Source organism: Crocuta crocuta, unplaced genomic scaffold, assembly GCF_008692635.1.
Source record: "Crocuta crocuta isolate KB4526 unplaced genomic scaffold, BGI_CrCroc_1.0 scaffold235, whole genome shotgun sequence".
Classification (NCBI taxonomy): domain Eukaryota; kingdom Metazoa; phylum Chordata; class Mammalia; order Carnivora; family Hyaenidae; genus Crocuta; species Crocuta crocuta.
In genome coordinates this window covers 5,640,212-5,653,079 of record NW_027531285.1, presented here as the reverse complement: position 1 = coordinate 5,653,079, position 12,868 = coordinate 5,640,212, and the positions used below count along the sequence as shown (strand labels likewise).

The 12,868-nt window shown below is 37.1% G+C and overlaps 1 long non-coding RNA gene across 1 annotated transcript in view; it reads left to right on the top strand.

The window, feature by feature from the left end:
* The window catches only part of LOC144237657 (uncharacterized), a 179,751-nt gene that overhangs the window by 103,578 nt on the left and 63,305 nt on the right, over positions 1 to 12,868 (top strand). The window contains exon 2 of the long non-coding RNA XR_013336913.1: positions 4,498 to 4,537. This is a non-coding gene — a long non-coding RNA (uncharacterized LOC144237657). The remainder of the gene's footprint in view (positions 1 to 4,497; positions 4,538 to 12,868) is intronic.

Sequence of the window (12,868 nt, the reverse complement as noted above, 5' to 3'; positions counted from 1 at the left end):
AACAAGTGGGTATCAGGTATCAGGAGAAGGAGGGCTGTTTTGTTTGTTTGTTTCCAATGCAGATGGGACATAAAATAAAGGGATACAGGAATAGTAAAGATTCAATTTCTGGAATGGGACTGAAGAAAATATTAGAAGCATGTAGATTGAAGCAAATGCAAAACCTTGGTTTTTAAAGACTGTTTTGTTTACATGGAATGTGCTTAGATGTATCCCAGCTCACTCAAATCTTAATTTACTTTTCAAGGTCTTACTCCAATTCTACTTCCTTGATTAAGCTTTTCATGACTTTGTGCTACCCCCTTTTTGTTGCTTTATATTTCATTGCTATATTATATTCCATGAGTGTTGGTATATCTTCTCTCAAATTAGATTTCACATTTTTTGAGGGTAGCACTATTGATGCCAGGATGACTTCATAAGAAAATAAGGTATATTCTGTACCCTTCAGGCAGGCATCAAGAGTCTGTAAACCTAAGTGTACCCCCTCCATCTGAATTTCCTTATTTATCTAAAAAAGAACCACTCACTGAAACCTTAACTTAGTTTTAGAATGATTTTTTACTCCTTCAACATTCCTAGTAGGATGCAGACTCTTATTCTGAGTGTTTGGAGGATATGATTTGAAGCTGACACATAAGGTCAGACAGAGTCTAGAGGTCATCTCAGTCTGGGTATCTTATTGCCACTAGGGCAGAATGAAGGGAAGAGTATTGCTTTTACTAATTAATGCAAACCTTTCTTGACACTATGCTTTAAATCATATAAACACAATTTAGGCCAGAAAATTCATTTGTTCATTCATTCATCCAACACACGGCACTTTTTTGTGTGTGCAAGTCATTCTATTAAGCACCTGGGGAATATTCATTTGCACTAGCCATGATCCAGATTTCAGGAAGCCACCTCATGGTTCAGGAATGTAGGTCCCTGGGTGCCTGGGTGGCTCAGTTGGTTAAGTGTCTGACTTCGGCCCAGGTCATGATGCCACGGTTCGAGGGTTCGAGCCCCGTGTCGGGCTCTGTGCTGACAGCTAGCTCAGAGCCTGGAGCCTGCTTCGGATTCTGTATCTCCCTCTCTCTCTGACCTCCCCTTGCTCATGCTGTCTCTCTCTCTCAGAAATAAATAAAACATTAAAAAAATTTAAAAAAAGAATGTAGGTCCATTCCAATGTGGAGAAAATTGTAAATTTCTGTAGAAGTTTCCAATACAGAGGTCTCTGATGAGCCAGGATAATTTTTGTCCTTTACTAGGTACAGTGGCAGTTTTTTTTTTATCATAGATGGCATTCCAGGTAGGTTTACAAAATGTTTCTGCTTATTGACTGATATGCAGAGAGAACAAAGTATTTGGGTATAAGTGGCAGTTTCCCCAGCCACTATTGCAGATTTAATTTGAGTGGTAAGGAAAGAAATCTTCGGTAAAGTTAATCTGGTCTCAAGTTACTGTGATCACTTACATAATAAAAAACATAGCACTTTTCATACTCAAATTTCACCAATCTATTATACCTATGAGTGATATGACTGATTTCTCTCTGGGCTAGTTTATTCTCCTTTTAGGGTTTATTTTTCGCTTGGTGCATTAAAACCTTGGCCATGTAAAATAACTGTGGATTTCTATTTTAAATCTATTACTGTGAGGCTTTCCTATAGATTGGAAACTCTTTTTTTTAAATTTTTTAAATGTGTATTTATTTTTGAGAGACAGAGTGTGAGCAGGGGAGGGCAGAGGGAGAGGGAGACACAGAATCCCAAACAGGCTACAGTCTCTGAGCTATCAGCACAGAGCCCAATACAGGGCTTGAACTCATGAACCACGGGGTCAGGACCTGACCCGAAGTAGGATGCTTAACCAACTCAGCCACCCAGGTGCCCCAATTGAAAACTCTTTTAAGGTTGTTTGGGTTAGCAGAAAAAGTGATGTATCTTCTGTTTTATAATTTTTAATAGATAATAATATAATAGCAATTCATATTGCTTCACTCATTTGGCCCTTACTTTCTTGCTACATGTGTGATCCTCTTTTTCCAATCTTTCTCTCATTCCCAACCTGTACCTCACTTCTCCTTTAGAATTCTGCTTTATCCTTAAAGCTTTCCTAAGTCCTGTGGCAATATGGAGGTAATAATACTATCCCATGTACAAGATTATGGCTCTTGGCATATCTCAAGTAGCATATCACCACAAAGAGTAAACATTGAAAGACTGTCTTTTCTATTTAACTTAGAGTATTTCCATTTTCTAACAATGTTCTTTTGTCATTGTCTATCTATCTATCTATTCTTTTCTGACAATGTCTGGATATTTAGTACTTCTTACTTGTGGATGAAATCTATTTAGAAGGTCTGTTTAGAGGGGCAGAGCAGAATCCTCCCTGGGTGTTTTCTGTAATACAGCAACAAGACGTATTCATATCAACCAGATGTCGTATTTCCATAACGGTGTTACTTATAAGAATGTGGCTTATGGGGCACCTAGGTGGCTTAGTCCGTTGAGTGTGACTCTTGATCTCAGCTCAAGTCATGATCTTCTGGGTTATGAGACCAAGCCCCTGGTAGAGGTCCACGATGAGCATGGGGCTTGCTTGGGATGATTCTTTCTCTTCCTCTGTCTCTGCCCCTACCCCCCTCTCTCTCTCTCTTAAAATAAATAAGTACACTTAAAAAAACAAGAATGTGAGCTTTTAATTGGTAATTCAAAAGAAAGGCAGAAAAATATTTTTTATCCATAAGATTTTATTATTTTTTAATTTTTAATTGTATTGATTGAGTGGCTACAAAAAGCTTTATTGATTCCACTTGGTCCACAACCTCCAGAGGGCTCCAGGGTGGTTACAAAGCTGCTGAATGGCTCCAGGGCATAAGCCATGGCACCTGGGGGAGGCCAGAGGGGCCCCTGTAAGGTTGCTGGGCTTCACAGGCTCCTAGTTGTGCTTAAAGGTCAGCCTTTCAAGGAGTCACCCACCCCAAACCAGTCTGTGGGCCAGCCAGCCTGCAGAGGTTAGTCAGGGGATCGCCCATCCTCTTGATGAGCTTTACCTGCTCTTCTATGAAGTGATTTGCCAGGAAGTCACAGGGACAGGGGTGTGTGGGGCAGAACCCAAGGTATGCAGATCCAAAAGGGCCTGGTTCAAGTTCTTCTCCAGAACCAGGGAGGCTTCCATAGTGTCCAGGGTTTTATGCCACTCATCTTGGGATGGCTTCTGCACGTCCTGGAAGAGGGCATGGAGACTGCACTGCACTAGCATCTTCCAGAGACTCTCAGCGTGCTCATGCTTCTTCCCAGGGCCAAGAGAAGGTGCCGAGGCACTCCAGAGCCACCCCATGGCAGTAGAAATAGAAGTCTGAGACAGGTAGGTATAGGAGGCCTGCAGGTGCATGTTGACCAGAGGGTTGAAGGCATCCTCCCCTTTGGTTGAATAATTCTGACAAATCGGAGAGCTTAGGGTTGATGGTAATAAGGAGCTAAGCTCAGAATTGGTTGTTGGATGTCCTGGAGACACAGCATGGCCAAGAAGATTGCTCTGAAGGTTGCAGCTGGGAGAAAAGTTGGAAAGAATAAATACTTTGATGTTTTATTTCAGTTTACATTTTTAAAAATATTTTTTTCTCTTAAACCTGATACAATCCTTTGTTAGTTGACTTTAAAAAGTACATTAAGTTGATGGTTTCATTTTTGCAACTGTGTCAATGCGCCTAATATACTAAGGAAAAAAAAGTAGAATTAAATGAATTACCATTAGTAACCTATTTCTGAATTTCAGTTGGCTGACAGTTCTTTAATGAATGGATTCACTTTTTGCCATTTTTTAGCGGTACAGGCAAAACTAACAATCACACACAGTGCCAAGTCCTAAGAATTCACCAGGGACTCCTATTTTTAAAGAATGTTACCTACATCTTTATCTGGGACATCACTAAATGTTTCCTAGCTAGCTGAGTAGCTTGTCAAATATAATAAATAATACTCAACTTATTTTTATTAAAAAAATCACAGTTCATTTTTCAAAAGTGAAAAACCATCTTGATATTAATTCATTGCTAAGCATAGGACAGAATGGCTCCAAATTAGCATAAAGGCACTTTGCTCAATATTTGGCCAACATGAAAAAACTGGGCAAGTTCGCATTTGATGCAAGGAGAGGCACAAGTGAAAGAGATAAATTCTTTGTTAACTTATGTAATATTTAAAATCAACCAATATTTTGATACGTTGAAAAATTTCTGAAATGCAAGTCAGAAAAAAATTACAAAATTTTTCCAGGAAAAACCCAAATTGTCTTTCAACTTTAATACTTTAAATAATCCCATGGTACTGACTTTTTATCTTGTGACCCAAACAACTCATTACACTTTTTTAAATTAAGTTCAACAGAGCACTGACTGTAGGGAGAAACTGGGTACGTTGGGAACAACTTTGAAAATTTAATTTTTATGTAAAAGTATGCTTTTTGTCCTTTGTATTTTTCCTTTCATCAGAAATATTTTTATTACAGGTATAGAAAAGCTGATGGAGGCCAGGCCGCCTGACAGATAGTAAGTACTCAACTGATTTTCCTTGGTGATTATCTTGGCATATTTGTTTATACCTTCTATTAAATAATACAGATGGGACTTAAAAATTTTTTTAACGAAAATACTGCATTGCTTCCAACATTTATTTATTCGGTAAAGGTGTGTGAAGAAAGATGAAAATCTATGGTGTAACAAACATCTAAGGTCTTTGGGCTAGGTCGAGATTCACCAACAACTCACCATGCTGGCCTCCATTTTACTGTGTGTCGCCATGGAAATTACCTTTTGGAAAGAAAAACTTCTGTGTATATGGAAACTGCCAGAGTTAATTTTTAAAATTATACAAACAAAATAATTCAATGAAATTAAATCCGTAAGTGACAAAAACTGTTATAAGTTGGGAGAAGATGGGGAGAAAATGGAGAAAATCTTTCACTTTAAAGGCACTATTTCAGAACTTTTTTTTTCAGTGAAAAACATGTATTTGCCTTTATCCAAGCTTAAAAGTCTTATTTTTTCATTTTGTATGGCTGATATAAGCAATAAAAAACCAAAAACTACATATGACTAAAGAAAAAAAGAGGAGTGCTACAGAGCTACATTTTAGTAGTTAGTCTGGTCTTAGGAGTTATGGAAAGGAATCTTGAAGAAGTGTGTTTTAAAAATGAGACCCAAATAACACATCCAGGTTTATACTGTGCCAATTAAGCTGAGCTCTGACTACCTTTCCAAACATCCCCTTCCCAGCATTGTTCTGGATTGTGGTTGACAACAAGATAAATTTGCATGTGATTTGGCAGGCTGACCTGAGAAAGCCGTGGTAGTGCTTTATGTTTTGGAGGTTGGTGTGGGGTGCTGAGCACGTGGCGGTGTTGGCAAGGGACAACATGCAGACCTACAGCTCCTTTCTCTCCTGCTGGCTCTTCTCCCGTGGGTTCTCTGAATCCTGAGCCAGGCATGTGAGCAGATCTGTGCTCAGGGGAGTCAGCTTTCCCTGCACGCAATCCTAGTATTAAAGCAGATAGCAGAGGCGCTAAAGTCAGGTGCAAATTCTCATCCTGATGGTTCTGATTTCTCATTGTTTTCCTCCATATTCAGTTTTTCTGTCTGACCACTAGCCCAAGAGATTCATACCTCTTCCGGCTTCTCCTCAAACTCAGAGACAACAGTTTTGCATAGACTTCTTCACTAGCTCTACTCCTGCTTACCGTTGAATTCCTATAAGTTCTTTGTTCAATGTTATTTGTCATGGTTCTTATCCATGTAGCTCATCTGATTGAACCTTCAGTGACACACACAGGATTTTGAAAAACAATGGATTATCAAGTGTCTGGAGGTGAGGTAGAATTTGAGATGGTGGTGGCAGTTGAGACAGAAGAGTTAAATATGATACAGGTCACTGAACACCTAATAGAACATGATGGATTTGTATACATGTTATAGAATGAGACTCTTAGAAGGTAAGGTTATTTCTTAGCTGCTTCCTTCTGCCTCCTGCCCCTGACCTAATAGTTAAAGATAGCTAATTTATGACCAGTAGACTCTTAGCAGAGAAGTATGTGCAGTTTTTAGCAAAAATGCTTAGAATGAAGAAGATACCGGGGTGCTTGGGTAGTTTAGTTGGTTAAGCATTCGACTTTGGCTCAGGTCATGATCTCATGGTTTGTGGGTTCGAGCCCCGTGTCGGGCTCTGTGCTGACAGCTCAGAGCCTGGAGCCTGCTTCAGATTCTATGTCTTTCTCTCTCTTTGCCCCTCCACCATTCACACTCTGTCTCTGTCTCTCTGTCTCTCTCTCAAAAATAAATAAAACATTAAAAATGTGTTTAAAAAGAATGAGGATACCATTATACTTTTTAGTGTTTCCTCTTCCCTGTTGGTTAGTATGTAGAAAAGATGGCTGGAGTCTGAGCAGTTGTCTTCAACCATAAAATGAAATCTGTATGCTCAGACTGGTGGACTAGCAAGATTGAAGGAGTCTGAGTTCTAATATTTTTGTGACACCTTCTGGTCTGTCCTGGAATTCTTACATCCAAACTTTACACAATAAAGAAATACATGTCAGGTTTATTTTATTCACTGTCGTTTTGAGTTTGGGATATCTAACTTAATCATGTGTGCTAAATAGGGACATTTTAAGTAAAAATTATATATTTAAAGTATACAGCATGATGTTTTGATATAAATATGTAGTGAAATGATTACTCCACTCAAGCTAATAACATATCTATCTCCTCCGATAGGTAACTTTTTTCTATTCTCTTCTTTCTTTCTTTCTTTCTTTCTTTCTTTCTTTCTTTCTTTCTTTCTTTCTTTCCTTCCTTCCTTCCTTCCTTCCTTCCTTCCTTCCTTCCTTCCTTCTTTGTTTCTTTCTTTGCAAGAGCGTCTGGAATCTACTCTTCGCAAATTTCTTTATTCAATACAAGAATATTAACGATAATCATCATGGTGTACATTAGCTCTCTGGAACTTACTCATCCTACACAACTGCAGTTTTTCACCCTTTGACCAACATCTTGAATTTCTCCCATCTCCCTGCCACTGGTAATTACCTCTCTACTCTCTGCTTCTGTGAAAAAAATTTTTTTTGAGATCTCATATAAAAGTGACATCACACAGTATTTTTCTTTTTGTGTAGGTCTTATTTAACTTAGCATTATATCCTCCAGTTTCACCCATGTCACTGCATATGGCAGGATAATATTGGACATTGGAGAAAATGATGATTTCCATTACAATCCTGAAAAGAAGAAAGGAATTCAGAAGTTTGTAAGTTTATAGGTCAGACCAAGGTTTTGGGGGCATACATATCTATTTTCCCAGTGACGTAAAATTATAATTAGTGACAAATTTTGTCTGAGAAGCAACATGGTGGAAGTGATATTGTGTAAATTTGTTTTAGACAGATTTGAGTTTAAATCCTTCTCTGGTACAAAGTAGGAAATGCTAAAATGGATTGATGAAACAATGCCTGTACTATGACTGACTTAAGTCTGTAATAAGCATTGAATTGATTCTTACAGTGCTTGGTACATAGTAAGCTCTCAATAAATTTTAACATCATGAGTATATGGCCAACAGATTTTTGTTAACAAGTTATTACAATGATGATATTAACCAATTCCCTCTGAGAATTAAGGTGGAACAATTCAGAATGCTGAGCCATTTCCCTCTTAAAGTCTCTTCTCTGTTTTTCACAAACCTTTTTTTTTTTTTTAACTTTTTTTTCTTTCTTTATGTCTGTTGAGTCAATCTGAATTCAGGTAACAGAATTGATTGATGATTTCAAAATCATCGGGTGCTGAAAGAAACGAAGTCAGGAAGTCACCACTCTGTTTCTGATTTCAGGGATATACTCTACTACAGCTGCAACTCAGAGTTCAGGTACTGGCTGCTTTCCTGACCACTCAATACCATAGCTTCCCCATACCCATGAATCTGGTAAGATAGAGAAACACATGGAATCCAGCTGCTCCCCCAGTCCACTTGTCCAACTGCACAGTTTGAAGATAGTCTTCACTTCCTTGACACATTCCAAATGTGTTAAGATTAATCTCACTGAAAGAACCTTAACTGTATTGACAAGCCTTGCCAAAAGGGAGTTTAAGAAAAACAGCTTTAGATTTCCCATCACACTTAGGGTTAGGGGGAATAGAAGACTATAGAAATGGATGCCAAGTGGAAATTGACAGTATCTAGCATGTGAAGCATCCCTATGCAGCCATTAGAATGGATAAATTAAGAAGATGAACAGTACAAGTTTTAAAGAGGATATGAAGCAAGTAGAATTTTCATATATTGTTGGTGGAATGTTAAATGGTACAATTTGGAAAACAGTTTGGCAGTATTATATAAAGCTAATGACACACTTACCATGCAATCTAATCATTCCACTCCTACGTATTTACCCAAGAGAAATAAAATGTGTTTCCATTCAAAGACTTGCAAACTGCTCATGGAAGATTTATCATGGTAACTCCAAACTGGAAAACAGCTTGGGTGTTTCTTAATAGCAGAATGTATAAGCAGATTGTACAATATTCATATACTGGAATACTAATCAATAAATATGAGGGGTGCATTCCTGTAATAAGCAATAACATGACTGGATCTCAGAAATCATTGATGAAAATAATCATGAATGAAATAAGCCCAAAACAGAATTACATACTGCATGGTTCCATTTATATGAAATTTTAGAAAATATCAATCCAATCCATAGTTTAGAAACATGCAAGTGACTGCCTGTACCTGAAGGTATGGATGAGATTGATTGGAAATGAACACAATGGAACTTCTTTGGGTAATGGAAATATTCTCTATCATGGTTATCATAGTGGCTATCTATGTGTATACATGTACAATGCTCATCAAACTCTATATCTCTATATTTAAAATGATTTCATTTTATTTAACATAATGTATGTTTCAATAAGTTAAGTCAGAGTCTGTAAAGGGTCTGAGGTTTTACCTAACTTTATCTGAACTATCTTATTCAGTTTGGGCTGCTATAACAAATCATCATAGACTGTATGGATTGAACAACAGAAATGTATTTTTCACAGTTTTGAGGCAAGGAAATCCAAGATTAAGGTGCCAAGAAATCTGGTGTCTGGTGAAAACTCTCTTCAAGTTTTGCAGATACTATCTTCTGATTGTGTCTTCACATGAGGATCAGAGAGAGAGAAAGATGATCTCATGTTTCTTCTCACGAGAACGCTAATCCTCTTCATGGGGGTTCCACCTTCATGACCTAATTATCCCCCAAAGGTCCTACTTCCCAATATTCATAAAAATTATAACTCTTTTGATGGGGGAGGGAATATATTAAGTTTATAACAATACATATAAAATCACAAGACACTTGGGTCAGAGACAAAGACAGTTTATTAGTAATAGCAAAAGCATCAGCTAGAGGGATGCCTGGATGGCTTATCCAGTTAAACATGGAAAGNTGGGTGTTACATGGAAACCAACTTGACAATAAACTATTTAAGAAAAAAATTTTTTTTAAAGGATTTAAGATTAAATAAATAAATAAAATAAAATACAAATCTTATACATTGTGAACATAAACTGGGCTGAGATTTTTTAACAGTTAAACATCCCTATGAGCAGGCAGTTCTTTCAATGAGTTTATGCACTGGAACATATAATGATCCCTTTAGTTATTAGCTCTGTGGCTATGAGCATGTTACTTATACTCTCCATGTCATAGTTTAGTCATTTGTAAAGTGAAATCATTTAGACAACAGTACTTATATGACAAGGTTTCATAATAATCAGATGAGTTGATAGGTGTAAAATGGTTTGAAAATTACCAGAGATATGGTAAATGCCAGGAAAATAGTATGTTCATATCATTATTATTATTGTATAGAACTTTCAATCATTGTCGTCAGAAAAAAGTTCAAATAAATATCTATAGTATCATTCAAGCTTATGTTTTATCCATGATTCCATTACCATCTCTTCTCAGAGTTTGCTGGTTTGTTTTTGTAAGTAGAAAAGTGCCTACTAGTGTTCCAACAATTCTTAGGATCTTGATTTCCTCTTATACATTCCCAATCTACTCATTTTGATATTTTAGGTACAAGCATGTTATTATCCCCATGCTTAATTCACTCTCAGAAGTCCAAAGGACAGACAGCTATCAACACAGCCCTCCTATCTTGATTCCCCCATTGGCACTGTGCTCTAGGCTTCTAGTCCATTCTTTGGGATTCCACAAAGCTGTTCACCTGACATCTAACCCAGAACAGCTGAATCCGTAGTGGAGACCATCAGGCACATAATCTTACCCCGAATAATTCTTGTGCTAAACATCCTTACTCTTATTTTGCCTTAACCGGTAATCAAGCCTTATTTCCCCTAACTCCCATAGATTTCCATCACCAACTTATTAAATTACTTGGAAGTTTTCATTTTCATCCATAAATTTGACATTTGTAATTTTACTTCCCAACTCTGAACCTTGGGTCACTTGAAAATAATCCTGATTCTCCTGCTCCTATATTTTTTTAATCCAAGCTATGCTGCTTCAAGTTGCCATGAGTACTGCTCCTGCCAATTAAAGAGCCCGCAGTAACCTGTCTATCCAGCTCAGATCTAGGGACAAATGCCCTGAGAACCAGGTATCAACTCAGATACAAGCTACGCATTCCATTAAATAAGCAGTTTTGAATGAATACAATAAATAAGCAGTGTTGAATGAATACAAAGGGCATAATTTTAGCTATGCAAAAATTTTTGTATGGCAAATAATATTACAATATTTTCATGTGTTTGATAATGCTCCTTTATAATGTATAACTTTTATCCACAAGAGGCAATAAATTCAAAAAAGGAGAAATTTTCCTATATTAAATGCATGATGAGATTTTTAATTTTATAAACAACTGTAAGTTGAAAAAGATTTGATTTATAAAATTAGTGACTGATCAAAAGAATTTCCAAAGTTCTAATAACCTAAACTTCATTTTTAAGTAATTAGGTAATGTGAATTTCCTGAATATGAAGCACAAACAATTGGCTTGAAATCAACTTGTATATTTGAAATTGTACATATTCTTTGAAATATTTTATTGAACTAACAGAACGTGTTTCAGGTAAATTATTATAGCCGATTGTTTTTCCTATTTATTTATTTATTTCCAAGTTAGTTAACACACAGTGTAGTATTGGTCTTAAAAGTAGAATTTAGTGATTCATCACTTACATATGATACCCAATGCTCATCCAACAAGTGCTCTAAANGTCCATTGATGGACACTTAGGCTCTTTCCATGTTTTGGCTATTGTTGAGAGTGCTGCTATGAACCTTGGGGTACACATGCCCTTATGCATCAGCACGCCTGTATCCCTTGGGTAAATTCCTAGCAGTGCTACTACTGGGTCATAGGGGCGTTCTATTGTTAATTTTTTGAGGAACCTCCACACTGTTTTCCAGAGGGGCTGCACCAGTTTACATTCCCACCAACAGTGTAGGAGAGTGCCCATTTCTCCACATCCTCGCCAGCATCTAGAGTCCTCTGATTTGTTCATTGTAGCCACTCTGACCAGTGTGAGGTGGTTATCTCAGTGTGGTTTTGATTTGTATTTCCCTGATGATGAGGGGCGCTGAACGTCATTTCATGTGTCTGTTGGCCATCTGGATGTCCTCTTTGGAGAAGTGTCTGTTCATGTCTTCTGCCCATTTCTTCACTGGATATTAGTTTTTCAGGTGTGGAGTTTGGTGAGTTCCTTATAGATTTTGGATACTAGCTCTTTATCTGATGTCATTTGCAACTACGTTTTCCCATTCCATCAGTTGCCTATTAGTTTTATGGATTGTTTCCTTTGCCATGCATAAGCTTTTTGTCTTGATGAGGTCCCAGTAGTTCATTTTTACTCTTGATTCCCTTGCCTATTGGGATGTGTCAAGTAAGAAATTGCTGTGGTTGAGGTCAAGGAGGTTGTTTCCTGCTTTGTCCTCTAGGGTTTTGATGGTTTCCTGTCTCACATTCAGGTCCTTTATCCATTTTGAGATTTGTATTTTAAATGAGATTCCCATTCAGAGAACTACAGGATTGTGAATGCTTCTTTATCTTCTGATTCTGGTGGTCTTGCTTCCCAAATGGTTTCTGATCAATTTATGATTAGATGTGACTATCAAGGCATTAAACTCAGCCTCTAATTGTTTTACTTATAGCTCTGAGACTCAGAAAGAACTGAAAGAGTGCTAGATTTTTTTCTGAGCCAGGAACTAAAAATTATGTAGTATTGGGATTGTCTTTATTTTTGCTTTTTGATGCAGTATTAAGCAAGGCACTTAAGAGCATGGGCTCCAGAACAAGGCTATTTAGTTCAAATTGTGGCTCTACCATGTATAGATATTCAACTTCTGTATGCCACAATTTTCTCCCCAGTGCTTCAATATATCTACTTTAGGGGGTTGTTGTATGGATTAAATGAATTGATATAAATATCGCATTTAGAATAGTACTAGATACATAGTAAGCATGCAATAAATACTCAATATTGTTATTATTTTTATCTTCATATTCTGTGAATGAGCTCTTCCCTACTGGGAATAATAAAACTGTTTCAAACCTTCTCTCTGAATGTTAAGAGTATAAGACAATATAATAAAGATTTTGAGAATACCTTTGGATATTGTAGTTTTTTTCTTATTCACAGTGTAGGATTCAATAAGCTTCTCATTTGGCTGGTTTGTTCTGACTTTAAGACTTCCTGACTCTTGGAATGCACCCAGAAAATCAATGGATAATAGCTATTAATTGGAAGCACACAGACTAAGTGTGAGTTGAAAGTTCTATGTGGGCCTCTATGTGACCTAGTTTTATAATTTCTAT